The 17,642-nt window shown below is 39.8% G+C and overlaps 1 long non-coding RNA gene across 1 annotated transcript; it reads right to left on the reverse strand.

Moving 5' to 3' along the window:
* Positions 1–16,190: 16,190 nt before the first annotated feature.
* LOC119982156 lies at positions 16,191–17,425 on the reverse strand. The gene is made up of 3 exons (XR_005464303.1): positions 17,400–17,425; positions 16,387–16,466; positions 16,191–16,243 (listed from the first exon to the last, which is right to left on the reverse strand). It is a non-coding gene; the product is annotated as an uncharacterized LOC119982156 (long non-coding RNA).
* Positions 17,426–17,642: the final 217 nt, after the last annotated feature.

Below are 17,642 nucleotides of genomic sequence, written 5' to 3' on the forward strand. Positions count from 1 at the left end.
TCATCGTAGATTAAGAGACCCGATGGCCTACATGTATGAATTGAAGTCTTATAACCCAATTCTCTTTGCATATGCATGATTGATAGTATCACACAATGCATTGTGTATGGTTGTGTGTGTTTGCAATGATACCTTGAGTATGAGAACCGAGTAGCCAACGGGACGGACTAGAGACTAGGTTTTTAATTAATTGTTTTAAATCCAATTTGTGCTTACTTTGATTACAAAATCGCTCATGCTACCGAGTCATTCGGCCCATTTCTTTTACTTGCTTTTATTTGATATTCATTGTGTTTATTAGTGTTAGCTAGTCATTTGCATATCATTCACTTCAAATTTGCATTGCTTCCTCATGGATCGATACCGGACTCACCGGTTTATTACTTGACGATACCCTACACTTGGGGTAAGTACACACACACACTTTGGTGTCGGTCAAGTTTTTGGCGCCGTTGTCGGGGAAGCGAGTGTCAAAGACGAAGTTGGGTGGCTTGTAGATTCTAGTTTTATGCTATTAAACACCATCAAATAAGGAAGGAGCACGGTCACGCTTCAAGGGTAACTTCGTTCCTCCCTTTTACTTGCTTTGTAGAGTAGTTGATTTAGTATAGTTGCTGAAAAAAAAAAAAAAATTTGTGAGGAGAACTTGGCGGATGGGGCTAACTTAGATTCCTGTGGGCGATGGATGCCACCTTGTTTGCTGCTTGGTAGTGATACGTTGTTTAAGAGAGCTTTGTGCATTTTTATCACTACTTGCTACATCTTGGTGTGTTATTGTTCCTAAGGTTGATTGTTGCTCTATTCCTATCCTTGCTCTTGTTCTTGCTTAATATTGTTCTTGGTTGTTCATTAATTGAAAAAAAAAATAATAAATAAAAAAAAAAAAAATCTTGTGTTACTTGACGTGGTTGATTGCTACTTTTGTGTGTTACTTGCTATTGTTCCTTGCCATCATGTCTCAACCTAGAGATAATGTTAGTGGGCATGGGTCTAATAGAGATGGGATAAGTGGTGATATAAATGTGAGTGATGCGGGGAGTGTACGTGGGGGTGATATGAATCTTGATGCATTGCGTCGTCTTTTGCAACATGTGAATATTGATGAGTTGATGAATCCGGTGCAAGGGCAAGATGTCCAAATTGGCAATGCCCAAAATTTGCAAAATGTTCAAGTTGAGCATGCTTTGCAAAATGCACCTCAACCACTTCAACAAGACAATGCGGCGCAATTTGCCCCACAAAATGTCCACCCACCTATGTATTATCAAATGCCACAAGTGCCACAATATGCTCCCTTCGGACAAAATTTACATGCACCTCCTCCTTTTGACTACATTCATGCACATGAGTACCAACCCTTTAGGCAAGCACAATCTTCACACCAATGTATAGCTCCACCATCTTACCAACCATGCACCCCACCCCAAGAGAGATCACTTGAGGATACGCTTCAAATATTCATGGAAGCTCAATTGGAGGTTAATCAAAGGAGATTTGAATTTCGTGAGCAAACCAATAGAGCCTTGGAAGATTTAAGAAGCCAATTGACAAAGATCACTCAAACATTAGAATTTCAATTCGAAACTTCAAGTGAGGGGTTGAATGTGCAAGAACAAGAACAACCCATCATTACCTCAAGGAGTGGGATAGTAATTGACAATACCATGACTCCTAAGGTAAGTGAGGATGAGAAATTAGTGGAAGAAGTGGGTGGTGAGGTGAAAAATGTTATAGTTTGTGATAGATCATGTCGAGACAAAGACAATGCTCAAGTTGAAAAGGTTGAGGAAAAGAGCGAAGATAAGAGAAATGAAGAGAAAGAGGAAAATAAAGTGAGAAAAAAGGGGAACAAGTTAGACCTTGGGAGGGAAATTGAGTACGTCCCTAAGCTTTATATTCACTCTCATGTTGAGGACAAATTAAAGTTGACACTTGCACATGATTCAATTGAGGTTGTACTAGCATTGGTTGAGAAATGTAGTAAACTTTTGATTGAGGGAGATGCTATGAAAGGAGTTTTGAAATCCTTAACTATTTACGGTGTGGGATTTTTGTCCTCTCTTTTAGGAGCTTTAGAGCCTTCCCCACTCAAAGTTGAATCATACCAAGTGCCTCCTCAAAAACCAAAAAAAATACCTTTACCAAGTGGATTTAAAAAGTCCTCTAAATGCTACTTTGCACAGAAATTTTTTACAGAAATTAAAAAAGTATGGCGTCCCAAATCCCAATTACAATTTTTTCCATGTGAGTTTCGGGAAAAAGGGACCGAATCATGCGTGGTCCGTCATGTTCTTCAACATGGGAGTAGTGATTATGAGGATGTTCTTGGGATCTCAAGGATCCCAATTCTCCCATGTGTCATGGTTAGACTCCACCCTTGTACCATAGTATGGTTGTGATTAGTTTTGATTTGATTTCAATTTTGGTGTGTTTTTGTATGTTCACAATGCATCTCACAATTTGTTCTTGCCTTGTTTTTTATTCTTGACATTGGGGACAATGTCTCATTTAAGTTGGGGGGTGAGTGAATTGTGAATTCATTGTGAAACTTGCTTTATTTTGATGTGCTTTTGTGAATATTAAAAAAAAAAAAATTAAAATTAAAAAATAAAATAAAATAAAATCTTGTTGTGTCATGCTTGGATAGTGTGGTTGGTATTAACTTTTTCAGGATACGCTTCGTTTCTCATGATTCCGATCACTTTTGAAGAGTATGGTATGATTTCCTACCCTCTATTCTATTGTGTTATGCTTTGTTGTTCATACATGCTAGATGGACTTTAGGAAGGGAAGGGTAGATGCTTTTGGGATTCACTACCAATTTCAACGTTAATTTCTTATTCTTGTTCGAACGTGCAAGTGTAGAGTAGGTTTCTTGATTTCTTTTGTGAAGTCGAAGCATGTGATTGAGTAGGATGACTATGATCAATCTTTCTTGGGATGATTGGGACCTAGTTTGATATCAAAACTGTGATTAAGTGGGCATCTTGGCATTGAAGCATATGTATGACTACGTTTTTGGATCATTTTGTCTGGAAAACTACCTTTTATCCCTTCTCAATCTTTTGAGCCATTCTTCCTTGATATACATTGGGTTCTGGGTGATGCTATTCATTGATATTCATTTGACATCTTATGTACGTGTTCTTCAATAGCTTTGCATCCATTACATTTGATTACTGAGAAGTGTGATTTTTGTATTTTGCCACTTGCCTGTGAACTTAGGATTGAATGATTCATTAGGTTGAGAGATTTGAGCTTAGCCCATTCCTTTGTGAGTGATTATAAGCCTAAATTTCTTTAAGACTTTTTATTTCACTTACAAGCCTTGTGTGCACCACTTCCTTAAATACTTTCCACCTTTGGTTGCAAGGTTGAGTAGGAGCTTGAAAAAAAAAAAAAAAAAAAGTTGGTAGTGATAATACCCTTTCTTATGTTGAAAAAAATTGAGGGTTGTTGTATAAACGTTGTTCATTTTCGAGAAGAGAAGAAAAATATCAAAAAAAAAAAAAAAAAAGGTGTATGCAATAAAGTTAATCCTTTGTGTGTAAAGGATGAGAAGTGTTTGAATTTGTGGTACAATGGAAGGGGTGACAAAATGAGAATTTAGCTCACATGTTTGAACTTAACCTTGCAACTTGTTACCTAGATCCAAATTCTTCCTACCTTGTCCCATGACCACATTACAACCCAGTTAACCTTTTGATGAATTTGATCCAAGGTAAGCAAGTGAGTTGGTGAATGCATTAGTTGCTCTTGTAGGTGATTTCTTTCTCAAAGCTATGCCCATCCAAAATTATCTTTCATAAACACATACATTTAATCCAATTGTATAAGTCATTCACTTAGCACAATGCTTTTATGTTTTTGTGTACATTTGGGATTGGGGATTTATGAACACCAAAAGGTTCCATAACAAGGTTTTACTTGTGTGAATGTGTTGAGTTGCCTTGCGTGATTGCACATATATTTTACATAGTATAAAATGTTCTTGGTCATCTTTGAGGAGATTAAGATTGGTTGTCCAAAGATTGGTCTCATTGATGAGTACCGATAATTGAACAATTCAATGAGAGTACGTGGTGCTCTACCTCGATCATGATAATCTTGTATTAGATACTGACCTCCTCTATATGACGATAATAAGTTGACGGTGCAAGGGTATCTAGCTTCAACAATATAATATTGGTTTGCATATTGAAAATTTTTGGTATTAGTGTACGTAATAGAAAGTATAATTATAATAAATCTACCTAACAATTGACTAAAATTTATGTTGATACTTTCAATTGGATGTGTAAAATTATTTTCCGATCTTGTAATTGCATCTAGAAAGAACCTGGAGTCCCAGTAAATGAAGGTAAAAATCATATTAAAATTGTAGGCACATTTGACATTTTGCGTCCCAACTATTTTTCTTCCTATGCATACAGTTAATATTTCAATAGGAGCCCATGCACTTATATGTCTGCTATCAATGGCTCCAACACAGTTCTAAAAAGAAAAATAGCAACTATAAAAAATAAGAAGAGAAGAACCAACTAAATTTATTGCAACGATGATGATTTGGGGTTTACCTTGAATTACGAATAATATTCTGTGTTTTGCTTGTATTGATCCAAGTGTTCCGTTGACCCTTGTTTGATGAGTTCCTTCCCTTATCTACAAACTGCTTTCAAAGTTTTAAGAAAATGACATGTATGGTCCCTCGAATCGTCCAAAAGATTATGTTACCTTAGCTCCTCATGTAAGTTGTAATGACCCGTCTTAGAGAGAGGTCTGCGAAATGACTAAAGCAACCTCGAGTACCAAATTTTTTTGCCAAAATCCTCAAAATGCATTTATTATTAAAATAAATAATAGAAATATTCAAAACAACCAAACAAATTAAATATGCGAAAGTTTAAACGACAACAACCTAGCAAACACTATCCATAACCCGGTAGATCCTAGTATCCATGTCACCATGATCACGTCGCTTGATGCTGGTTGCCATCTACGAACTCACATGAGAGTGGGGAAACAAAAGAGAGGGTGAGCTATAAAGCCCGATAGAGGTAAGTACCTAACAAGATTCTGGATACCTATGTGATAGATATCCGAGCGAGCAGCAGGCAAACAAGCAAAATAAACAACGAATATTGAATCGAACGAAACAACAGAGAGGGTAGAGTAAACATACTGAATAAGCGAGCAAATAAAGTGTAGAATAAACTACCGATACCAGAGGCAAGCTAGTGTACCAATGATAATCAAAAGACAAGAAATAATGCAGATGAGCATGCCAAGTCACAACCAACCATGCATAGCAATATATATATATATATATATATATATATATATGCAGCCCAACTACTACATCCAACTACTATCAACCAACACAACTACAAAGTAGCCCAACCACTACATCCAACTACTATCAAATGACAAACAATCTCCACAACAAGAGTGCCCACTAGGCCGGCAATTGCAACAAGACCCACTAGGCTAATCAACAACAAGACCCAGTAAGCCTATCTCAACAATAATAAAAGCCCACTAGGTCATCCGGCAATAACAAAGCCCACTAGGTCATCCAATAGCAACATGACCCACTAGGCCAATCAACAACCACCATGGCCCACTAGGCCAACCAACTAATACTAACAACCACCATCGACAATCCCTCCAACAATCCAATCAATCCATCAACAATATAATGAATGAATTTCCAATAGATGACCCATGCAACCAAAACGATTCAAAAACTAGTTTAGAAACCAATCGAATAAGATAAATAAACTACAAGGATAACAAGATCAAAACCGACAATTGAATATAGAAGTAGACAAACAATCAGGTACAATCAGCAATAATGAAAAGAATTTAGCAACAATGCACTATTGCACCGGTGGGATCAGCATGATGAGATGGCGCCTAAATCGGCCAGATCGGTGTCTTCTTCGAGCAAGTATACCGCGACTTCGTGTTGAATTTTTGGCCATACCAGCAACTGGTGGCGGCTATAGACGGCTAGGTAGAGTTCTTGGCTACCAGGTGCTTTGGTTGGGAGGAACATCGACCCCCCTGATGGCCGAGCGATAGTGATTGATTCCTGACAATAGGCAACACGAGTGGGAGAGGAGAGAGTGGAGAAAGAAATAGATTTTAGGGGTTTTTCGCACAACTCCCGAGGCAGAGAGATTAGAGTTTTATTTTATTTATATATTTTCAAATTTTCTCTATTTCTATTTTTAACCGCAAGTTTCAATCAATCATATTTTTACGCCTATAGTTTTATTTCATTACATTCTTGCCCTTATTTCCAAGTTTTCAATCTCCCAAAATTTTAAAATTTAGTCCAACTAGACCCCTCCAAAATTTAGGGTTTTACATACGTGCATGAAAGAAACCCTATCCAAACGAAAGAGTTGGTAGCAAATAGTTGATAATCCATTTAGCAGTTTGAAGACATAATTACAGTCAAATAATGAGGAATTGTGCATAGTTCTACTTAGATGACGCTCTTCTTGATCAGCAATATCAAATTGGAAAAGTAACTCAACGAGGTCTTGTTCATCTGAATCTTTTGAATCCATGTGCTCATGTATTATTTGGCAAACAAATGCCCACGGAAAAATGGGGGAATAGTGTAGCATGGTGGAAGTTTGAAGTACCACCATACAATGAGATCAATTTATAGCGTTGAATTTATAAGCGGGGCTCAATTTAGTAGCTCAACTATGCACCCCATGATATAAAAATACAAAATGAGCACTGTGTACTGACATTATGCATTAACTGCCCCCAACCACAAGCATCAAAAAGGAAAGACCTGGCTTCAGTTCCTTTACACAGTGGTAGGACCTGCATTGTACAATTGATGCACCATATTATATAATTGAAAGGCTCAAACCTAGATCTTTATGACATATCTGTCCACATACAACCAAATAGTCCGTACATACTACCATTGTCCAAATATAACATCTAGTCAAATTTTAAAAGCATAGTTAAGGCTAGATCAAACCAAAGTATCAGATAGAGAAATAAATCTCTACCTAAATTAACACACAATAGTTTTAACATATAGAAAACATTCAAATGACATTTCAGACCCAAAGATACTGCCAACCAGCTGCTGCCAACCCACAAGCTCATCAGCCAGCCAGCCATCCCTTAGCTCGCCCGACATCTCCTGAAACATCTTCCTCCAATCTGGATCCAGGAACATCTACAGCGCCATCACACTGACCTCCACTGGTGAGGGCAAGTCATTCAGAATATGCATATAGGCAGACGATGAATCATCGGCTGGTGTACTTGTAGATTCACAACTTGTGGTCTTCAACCTCTCAGCCTTTGCATTTTGCACATTAACAAATGCGTGGAGTGCCTCGCTACTCATCTTCTTCGATTCCTTCCTGGCGCCTTTGTTTAGTGCCGCAGATAGTCTTCTGCCTGGCACCTTTGTTTTGTGTACTTGCGGCCTTGCTTCTGTTTGTCCATATCACTTGACTCATCATAATCAGATAAAATATTTTAATCTTCAAAGTCACTAAAATCCTCTTTACCTTCATAAGCTTCATTTAATTCTGTGTCAAGTATGCAGTTTGTACCCCTATTAGGCAGAGAGTGTACATGTTCCATAGTCAAGCCTTCTTCAACCTTAACTATATCCCAGTAACTCTTGAATAATAACTCATATGTGTCTTTATCATCGAAGTCTATCTTTTTCTGCAAGCTCAGCAATCAAACAGCATGAAATCAAAGTGGGAAATAATATGACAAAACCAAAGCCTCCACATATTCGGGGGAACCAAAAAGACAAAACAAAAGGCAAAAAACTCAATTAGATAAGTAGAAAAAAGACAAAGAACATTGTTGGTACATATGGTGTGAATACGAAATCAAACTTGTCTTGAAACTTAAATGAATATTTTGGTTTGCCAACTAAGTAATATATCAAATCTCCATTAGAATTTCACATATATATAATATATTGTGCATGTGTGTGTGTGTGTATAGATATATATATATAGAGAGAGAGAGAGAGAGAGCAACCGAGTTTAAAACAAGCACTTCTGCAAACATCCCAATTTTAACTTATTGCAAGTCAGTTAACTCTATTAAGTAGGCGGAAACCGCTCCAGCAAAGTGTGGTCAGGCTGCGTATGGTTACTATCAAAAAGTACCTCCACAATATTGTAAAGTCTTAATCATACATGGAAAAGAAGAATAACATCCCAAGAAAAAGAAAATTGGAAGGAAAGCAGAAGCGTATTAAGAAAAATGCAGGGAACAAACAACTCCTCCCAACCCTGAAAGCATCTTCTTGTCTCTGCTGCTTGCTTATCTTCTCCGCTGTGCACAATTCTATTTTAGGTTTTATTCTCTTCACGGGCCTCCTACTTGCAGGCCTTTTGTTTATCTTGTTATTGGAGTTCATGCCTTATAGTTATGTTTTTTATTTGGGTTCAACCCTTTATTCTCCTTATTGGGTCATACATGTTTGGCCCAATACTAGTTTAATATGTTTTAGTCCTTTTCAACTGTACGACAAGTATGTACTTTGTCTTCCATTTATGTCTGTCTTTGTAGCCGTTGTGAGATACTTTTGAAATGAGATACTATTCCTTCTTCATCCTTCTCTCAACTTGCTCTCTGAACTCTTCTTCTTTCTCAATCTTTTGATCTTGCATACCTGCAAATACACAAAGATATTTTGTTAATTCAAAATATAATAAACCCACCAACCAAATGAAAATAACAGGGAATAAAAAAGGAAAAAGAATAAAAGAACCCAACATTATTATTCAAGGATTTAACAAAATGTAGCAAAATCCTCACCCATTGACCCTTCCACAAACGATTAATGTATTTTTTGAAATAACATTTTTTATTCTTGCCTTTTAAGCTAGTCTTTATATTTAGACCTTTTATCTCAACCATTAAACAATACTCGATTAAGACCATAGGGAATATAGCGGGAGCGTATAAAAGTAATAGCTAGAAATACCCAAACATGCCAGGATATTTATATGGTAACAATCACAAAGTAAAAGAAAATTTTACAAAGCAACCTTGGTTTTAGTTCTATTAAACATTCAAATTAATACTAGGAGACACAAGAAGAAATTATCTCCAGTGAATGAAATTTGATTTCAGTGCTTCCATTAAAATAGTTTGTATGAGTTTCTGCGCAAAACTTATTAAGTACCGTAGATAGTCCCGGTGTATTTCATTGTTCGTACCAGGAAATTAGGCAATAGGTCAGAGAACTATCACACTGGAAACATTATTAAAGATTCAGAAATAATCCATACCCCATCAAAGTCAACAGCCTTCTTGTCTTCAATAAGCAAAGCCAGCGTCAGACAGTGATTGCACAATCCTCCTTTTCCTCTAGCTAGTGCGAATTCAGCAGTCCACAGACAGTGACCACATACAGCTGATGGACAACAGAGGCAGTGGAATTTCGCTGTTCTACGGCAAACGTAGCAAAAATGCCGATCTGACAAGCATATATTTCATCTCAAAAGCCAGTCAATAAAACTGTAAAGAAGAGGTGGAAGCATGAAATTTAGTTGAGAAAAGGAAAAGCCAAGCTGATAGAACATTTTACAGTTTTAAGTTGATCAGGTATTTTGTGGCGATTATAGTACTCATAGTCAAGCTAAGAATGATGGAAAGTTTACCTTTCGTTGCAGTGGATCCAATACTAGGTTTAAACCATTAACACTTCTAAAAGGAAAAAATATGATAAGTAGAGTGAAAAGAGTTTGTATCTAAGATTCTTTATTTAAGGAAAACTAGAGTGAAGAGAATCTGAAATCTCACTTATGCATGTCCGACAAGCCAAATAATTAGTTTAAATATTTTAACACATCCTTTGGTGGCATATGTGACTCATCCTCTCCATCAGATGCCACTTCCAAGTAGAATGTGTAACATGATGTAGGGAGCACGTGGCCTTATTGTACAATTAACAATTCAGCCCAACAGTTCAGCTTTGTGTTTTTGTAGCCAGCTTAGCTTTTTGTCCTTGTCTAAAAGCAAGGCTCAAGGTGCTGCACATTGTCCAAAAAGTTGTGCTCTTTTGTCAGCCTTGTGTTTTGTAGCCAGCTCAGCCTTTTGTCCTTGTCTAAGTGCAAGGCTCAAGGTGTTGCGCATGGTCCCAAAAAGTTGTGCTCTTTTGTCAGATGTTTTTCTAACCGTTGTAGTTTTAAGTTTTTTAAGTGCGGTTGTTGTGGAAGTCCAGCAGTTTTTGCTTATCAAGAAATCTCCTAAGAGATTAGTTTGTAGTCTTTTCTTACCTTACCTTGAAGAATAGTCAGTGCATTTTCATTTTCATTTTGAGAGCACTCGTTCATGCTGGTTTTGTTTCTCTTGTGCTGGTTTCGTGCTAAGTAGTGGGATTAAAACGTAATAGCTCCATCCAGTTCCTCCGGGAGCTGCACCAAAGTGGTATCAGAGGCAGGTTGCTCATGTGCACTCGGAGTGGGCGACCTTACTTGCCCACAACCATGACCGATCCAGCACGTGATGAGGCTTTACTGGAGCTTAGCCAACAAATCCAAGCTTTGACCTTATTGGTCTCACAACGACTTGATATCTTGCCATCCAATAGTGGTAAAAAACCCTCCTCCTCCACGGCTGTACCTGAGATCACCTCCAACGTTGGTGGTTCGCATTTGTTTCCGCCAGAAGAATACAGTACTCCATCTCCACCCTCTCGTGGCCCCAACCGCAACCATACTCACCAACTTGACACCAGTTTTCTACAACGCCGTAGTGATCCGGCGGATGAGGTAAAACGGCTAGTTCGGTTAGATGTGCCAGATTTCTGGGGAGATCTTAACCCCACTACGTTCCATGATTGGCTCATCTCGGTGGAGGACTATTTTCGTTGGTATCGGATGCCGGCGGAATGTAAGGTGGATTATGCTGTTATGAAACTCAAGGGAAATGCTCGAATCTGGTGGCTTACTATCGAAGAACAGGCAGCGCGCTTGGGTAGACCTGCTCTTAATGAGTGGACAGAGATGAAATTTCGTCTCAAGGAAAAGTATATGCCCACTGACTATGTGGATGCCATGTTGAGAGAGCTCTGGGGATTAAAGCAAGGTTCCGCATCGGTTACCACTTATACTGCCTGTTGGCAAGAGTTGACTATCAGAAGTCAAATCATTGAACCTGAACGGCAAGCCATTGCCCGTTATCTAGCCGGTCTGCGTGAAGAAATCCAATATGAACTTCTTTCTAGGTCTCTATCATCAGTCGATGCGGCGTTCCAAGCGGCCCTTAGAATGGAAGCCCATTTAGCTCATCAAAAGCGTCCTTGGCTGTTAGCATCATCGAACTCCACCCCTTCTCAGGGGCGAGGTAACAACGTCAATTCCCATTTTTCTACTAACAATTAGACTCCTCTTTCAGGTTCTTCATCTAGGACCCCACCCTTTCCAGCCTCTCAGGATCCTCGCCGACGAATGGGAGATGTCAATCCGGGCAGCTGTTTCACTTGTGGGGGCAAGGGTCACTATTCAATAGTCTGCCCAAGCAAATCCACCAAACTGGGTCTAGTATGTGAAGGTGAACCTCTCCAACAGGAGGAACCAGGGGACACTATTGCTAGTGAACCTGAAACTGAAAAACCGGAGGAAGAATATTTGGAAGCCTCCCAACTTCCTAGTTGCATAATTCAACCTATTTTGCTTGGGGAAGCTTCCTCAGCCGACCCAGAATCGTGGCTAAGAACTTCTATCTTTCATACCCGGCTCGAAGTCGGCGACAAGGCCATCGATACTGTGATTGACAACGGTAGCGGAATGAACGCTATTGCAAATGGGGTTGTTGAGAAATTGGGTCTTGCTATAGAACCACATCCTAAACCCTATAACATCAGTTGGGTGGATGCTACTTCTAAGCCCGTTGCGACCCGGTGTCGTGTTCATTTTTCCCTGGGCCCAAATTACGTTGATGAGACCTGGTGTGATATTATCCCTATGACAGTGTGTCAACTCTTGCTTGGAAGACCCTGGTTATATGATAGGAGAGCTCAATATGATGGATTTCACAACTCCTACTCATTTCTCTTCAAAGGCCGCCATATCACTCTCCAATCAACTCGGCCTCCACCGCGGCTTCTACCCACACCAATTGAGAAAACAGAGGTCTTAACCGTAACTCGCAGTTCTGACATTCCTCAGGATGTTCCAATGATATTTCTTCTTTTGAGCAAACCCATCATCATGGATGGGAATACTCCAACTAGTGAATCTGGTTCTCTTCATGAACTACTTACAGAATTCCAAGACCTCATGCCAGAAGAATTGCCAGATCAGCTTCCACCCCTACGGAGTGCCCAACATGTTATTGATCTAATACCGGGTTCTTCGCTACCTAACTTGCCCGCGTATCGAATGACTCCCAATGAGCACTTGGAACTCCAGCGGCAACTATCACAGCTGTTAGCCAAAGGTTTTATTAGAGAGAGCTTATCTCCTGTGGCAGTGCCTACTTTACTCATTCCCAAGCGGGATGGATCTTGGCGTCTTTGTGTAGATAGTCGGGCAATCAACCGTATCACCGTCAAATATCGGTTTCCCATACCAAATTTGGAGGACTTGCTTGATCAACTTACGGGGTCAACCATATTTTCCAAAATGGATCTCCGTAGCGGGTATCACCAAATTCGGCTTAAACCCGGTGATGAATGGAAGACGGCCTTCCGTACTAAAGATGGTTTGTTTGAGTGGATGGTCATGCCCTTTGGCTTGACTAACGCTCCTAGTACCTTTATGCGTGTGATGACCCAAACCTTCAAACCCTTTTTAGGAAAATTTTTGGTCGTTTACTTTGATGACTTGTTAATATATAGCCGCAGCAAGGAAGAGCATTTGGAACACCTTCGCTTAGTTTTTAAAACTTTGCGATCTCATTCTTTCTTTCTCCATAAAAAAAAATGCTCTTTTCTACAACCTTCGATTAATTTCTTGGGTTTTGTGATATCGCAGGAAGGACTTGCAGTAGACCCTGAGAAGACTCAAGCCATCTCTGCTTGGCCGACTCCACAGTCCTTCACTGAAGCACGCAGTTTTCACGGGCTTGCTTCGTTCTATCGTCGTTTCATTCGTAATTTCAGCGCTATCACCTCACCAATTACAGATTGTCTTAAGGGTAAAGTGTTCAGATGGACTGCGGCAGCTACTAAGGCTTTTGAGATCATAAAATCCAGACTGGTTTCCGCACCTGTCCTACATCTGCCAGATTTCTCCAAACCATTTGAAGTTGCTTGTGACGCCTCTATTACGGGTATTGGAGGAATCTTAAGTCAGGAAGGCCACCCCATAGCATTTTATAGTGAGAAATTAACCGAGACTCGCAAACGGTATTCTACTTACGACCTTGAATTTTATTCTCTCATTCAAACTCTGCGCCATTGGCGACCATACCTTTTGCATCGGGAGTTCATTTTGTTTACAGATCATGACTCCCTCAAATATATCAATACACAAAAAACTTTGAGTTCTAAACATGCTAGGTGGGTAGATTTCCTTCAACAGTTCACTTTTGTTCTAAAACACAAATCTGGACTGGAAAATAAGGTGGCCGATGCCTTAAGTCGGCGTGTTCACCTTTCGACTACTTTTTCTATCACTTCCACAGGCTTTGAGCATATCAAAGACTTGTATGCTAATGACCCTGATTTTTCTTCGATTTGGACAGCTATTACTAATGGTGTTCCGAGGGACACCTCTGCTATTTCTTTTGTCCTACAGGATGGGTACTTATTTAGGGACAACCGGCTTTGCCTACCTCGCGGCTCCCTGCGAGACTTTGCTATCAATGAACTCCATTCGGGGGGCTTAGCAGGACACCTGGGCCGAGATAAGACCTTGGCTCTAGTCGCTGACCGATTTTTCTGGCCTCAACTCCGAAGAGATGTAAGCCGCGTGGTACAACGTTGTCGCACTTGTGCTCTTCAAAAGGGTACCAAATCCAACAGTGGCTTGTACACACCTTTACCCATTCCGCAACGGCCTTGGGAGGATATTAGCATGGATTTCATCCTGGGATTACCTCGCACAGCTCGTCACCACGATTCTATCTTAGTGGTGGTGGACCGTTTCTCCAAGATGTCTCATTTCCTTCATTGTGCCCGCACATTTGATGCTTCCCATGTGGCCTCCATTTTTTTCCAAGAAGTCGTCCGTCTCCATGGATTACCTAAGTCTATCACAACTGATCGTGATGTTAAGTTCGTATCATATTTTTGGAAAACATTGTGGATGAAGCTGGGTACTAAACTCCAATACAGTAGCGCATTTCACCCACAAACGGACGGGCAAACGGAAGTCACTAATCGCAGTGTGGGAAACCTCCTACGTTGTCTAGTGACTGACCATATGTCTTCATGGGATTTGGTGTTACCTCTCGCGGAATTTGCTTTTAACAACTCTGTCAACAGATCTACAGGTAGTTGCCCCTTTGAAATTGTTGCAGGCCTTAAACCCAGGACTCCGGTTGACTTGGTTCCATTGCCCGGGGGCCAACAAACTAGTGGCGAGGCTCTGGAATTGGCCACGCACATCCAGCAAATCCATGCCGAAGTCAAGCAACGCATTGCGGCCTCCAATATTGCCTACACTTCGGCAGCCAATTCTCGCCGCCGACATGTTGAATTCCAACCAGGGGATTCTGTGTTCATTCGCATACATCCTGGGCGTTTTCCTCCAGGTTCCATCCACAAGTTACATTCCCGCCGAGCTGGTCCCTTTTCCATTCTTAAGAGGTTGGGTTCTAATGCATATCTCGTGAATTTGCCTCCGGAATATCGTTTCAGTCCTATTTTTAATGTGACCGACCTGACCGCTTGCCATGAGGACTCTTCACATCAGTCTGCTCAGCATCCTACAGTCCCAGTTCACGATCTTCTTGGTTCCCCTAGTGCGAACCTTCCGCTAGCTTCCCTCCCAAACACCTCTAATGAAACCCCTCACCTGATTGTGAAACGTGACCATGTCACTACTCGTCGTGGAGGGTACTGGCGTTACCTGGTATTGTTTTGTAATAGGCCTATTTCAGACGGCGTGTGGCTCTCCGAGAATCATCTTCGTCATTTTTATCCTGCCCTACTGGATCAATTTCTTCAGTTGAACTCGCCGGAGTCGAGTTCTTCTTAGGGAGGGGTAGTTGATGTAGGGAGCACGTGGCCTTATTGTACAATTAACAATTCAGCCCAACAGTTCAGCTTTGTGTTTTTGTAGCCAGCTTAGCTTTTTGTCCTCGTCTAAAAGCAAGGCTCAAGGTGCTGCACATTGTCCAAAAAGTTGTGCTCTTTTGTCAGCCTTGTGTTTTGTAGCCAGCTCAGCCTTTTGTCCTTGTCTAAGTGCAAGGCTCAAGGTGTTGCGCATGGTCCCAAAAAGTTGTGCTCTTTTGTCAGATGTTTTTCTAGCCGTTGTAGTTTTAAGCTTTTTAAGTGCGGTTGTTGTGGAAGTCCAGCAGTTTTTGCTTATCAAGAAATCTCCTAAGAGATTAGTTTGTAGTCTTTTCTTACCTTACCTTGAAGAATAGTCAGTGCATTTTCATTTTCATTTTGAGAGCACTCGTTCATGCTGGTTTTGTTTCTCTTGTGCTGGTTTCGTGCTAAGTAGTGGGATTAAAACGTAATAGCTCCATCCAGTTCCTCCGATACCACTTTGGTGCAGCTCCCGGAGGAACTGGATGGAGCTATTACGTTTTAATCCCACTACTTAGCACGAAACCAGCACAAGAGAAACAAAACCAGCATGAACGAGTGCTCTCAAAATGAAAATGAAAATGCACTGACTATTCTTCAAGGTAAGGTAAGAAAAGACTACAAACTAATCTCTTAGGAGATTTCTTGATAAGCAAAAACTGCTGGACTTCCACAACAACCGCACTTAAAAAGCTTAAAACTACAACGGCTAGAAAAACATCTGACAAAAGAGCACAACTTTTTGGGACCATGCGCAACACCTTGAGCCTTGCACTTAGACAAGGACAAAAGGCTGAGCTGGCTACAAAACACAAGGCTGACAAAAGAGCACAACTTTTTGGACAATGTGCAGCACCTTGAGCCTTGCTTTTAGACAAGGACAAAAAGTTAAGCTGGCTACAAAAACACAAAGCTGAACTGTTGGGCTGAATTGTTAATTGTACAATAAGGCCACGTGCTCCCTACATCATAACAACTAAACACATACATTAACTTCAGAATAACTGTGACGCAAGAAGCCTCCTGCAGAGCATCAGGTGATTTTTCCAGTTACTTATGAGACAAATTTCGTTGACTGCACAAAGTGCACTGAGATGTTTCTTGCAAACATATTTTGGCATACATTTCAGGATGTGATAGTTTGAAGATCGTTATTACCAACTTACCACACAGCCAGCGCCCTTCAGCCTCCAAGAACGAACTGTCTCTTTCCACACATGGTGGATGATATGCCTTGAGACAATCCCTATGGCATTTTAAATTGTTATAACACACAGCGTCAACTGCTTAAGAATGTTTAAACATAAATTTTACGCAGGAAAAAAAATCCACCAACCACCCATTCATAACTTGTAGCTCCATCTAAAATTGTCAAAACAAAAAAAAGAATGGCATGGCTTTGTTAACTAAGACAACTAACAGTAAGAGACTAATCTCTATCAAAAAAATGAAAAAAATAAATTAAGGAGCCCCTTTTTCTTTAACTGGAAAAAGGAACTCCATTAGATAAGTTATAAGACCAACCAAATATATGAGTTTAGACGAGAAATATAAAACACATCAGTTGCCTTGCCTCTTATTAACATTCTTATTAAGTGTATAAGAACGCTAACTTGTCAATTAGTGCCTTATACACGATTTAGTTCTGTAATTGTCGTTCACACTCAATTATTCACTGCACTCGTGTTATAGCTAGTTGAGATAGGGTTGAGGTTGAGTTTGTTTCTTGAAAAATGATGGATGACTTGGGAAAAGTGAAAATATTGATCTTGATTTGTATAAGTTGTAATGTTAAATTATATGTATACTTGTATATAAAGAATTCAAAATGACATACACAGGGAATCTCTTCCGAATGTAATGAATAGTATAAACTATAACCCAAAGGCAAAGCCAATCTTCACCATATTCACTTTGATGATGCAGCATTCAAGATAATCATGAAATCCTCATACAGCATATGTCATCGGCATTGCAAATGCTACACAAGCATAGATATAAACAGCAGAACCCGTAAATTGGGAAAAGGGATTTCAATACTGGCTTTGAAGGCTTCAAACTAAATCAATAGATTTCAAAGATGGTAAGCGTAGAGAAGTTATTTTTCATTCCCTGAATGCTAGGAGGGACATGAGTTTCTCACACATAGATAGTTAATTAGAATATTGAAATAACTCACTTGTAGTCACAGATACTGAGTTCTCCTCAATCTTTGCAGATGAAACACCAATCTTCTGCAATCTCCTCTTTCTTTAACTTCGTCTTCCTTGTCCTACCCATCTTCAAAAAGAAAAGTCCCTTGATCTTTGCCACCAACTTCTTAATTTTTCAAATGCTCAACCAATCACATCAAAATCGGAAAGAAATACTAATCAATTTGAGAAAACGACCAACTAAAATATTGTTTAACTATAAATACCCC

This window comes from Tripterygium wilfordii, chromosome 17 (assembly GCF_013401445.1).
Source record: "Tripterygium wilfordii isolate XIE 37 chromosome 17, ASM1340144v1, whole genome shotgun sequence".
In the NCBI taxonomy this organism is placed as follows: Eukaryota; Viridiplantae; Streptophyta; class Magnoliopsida; order Celastrales; family Celastraceae; genus Tripterygium; species Tripterygium wilfordii.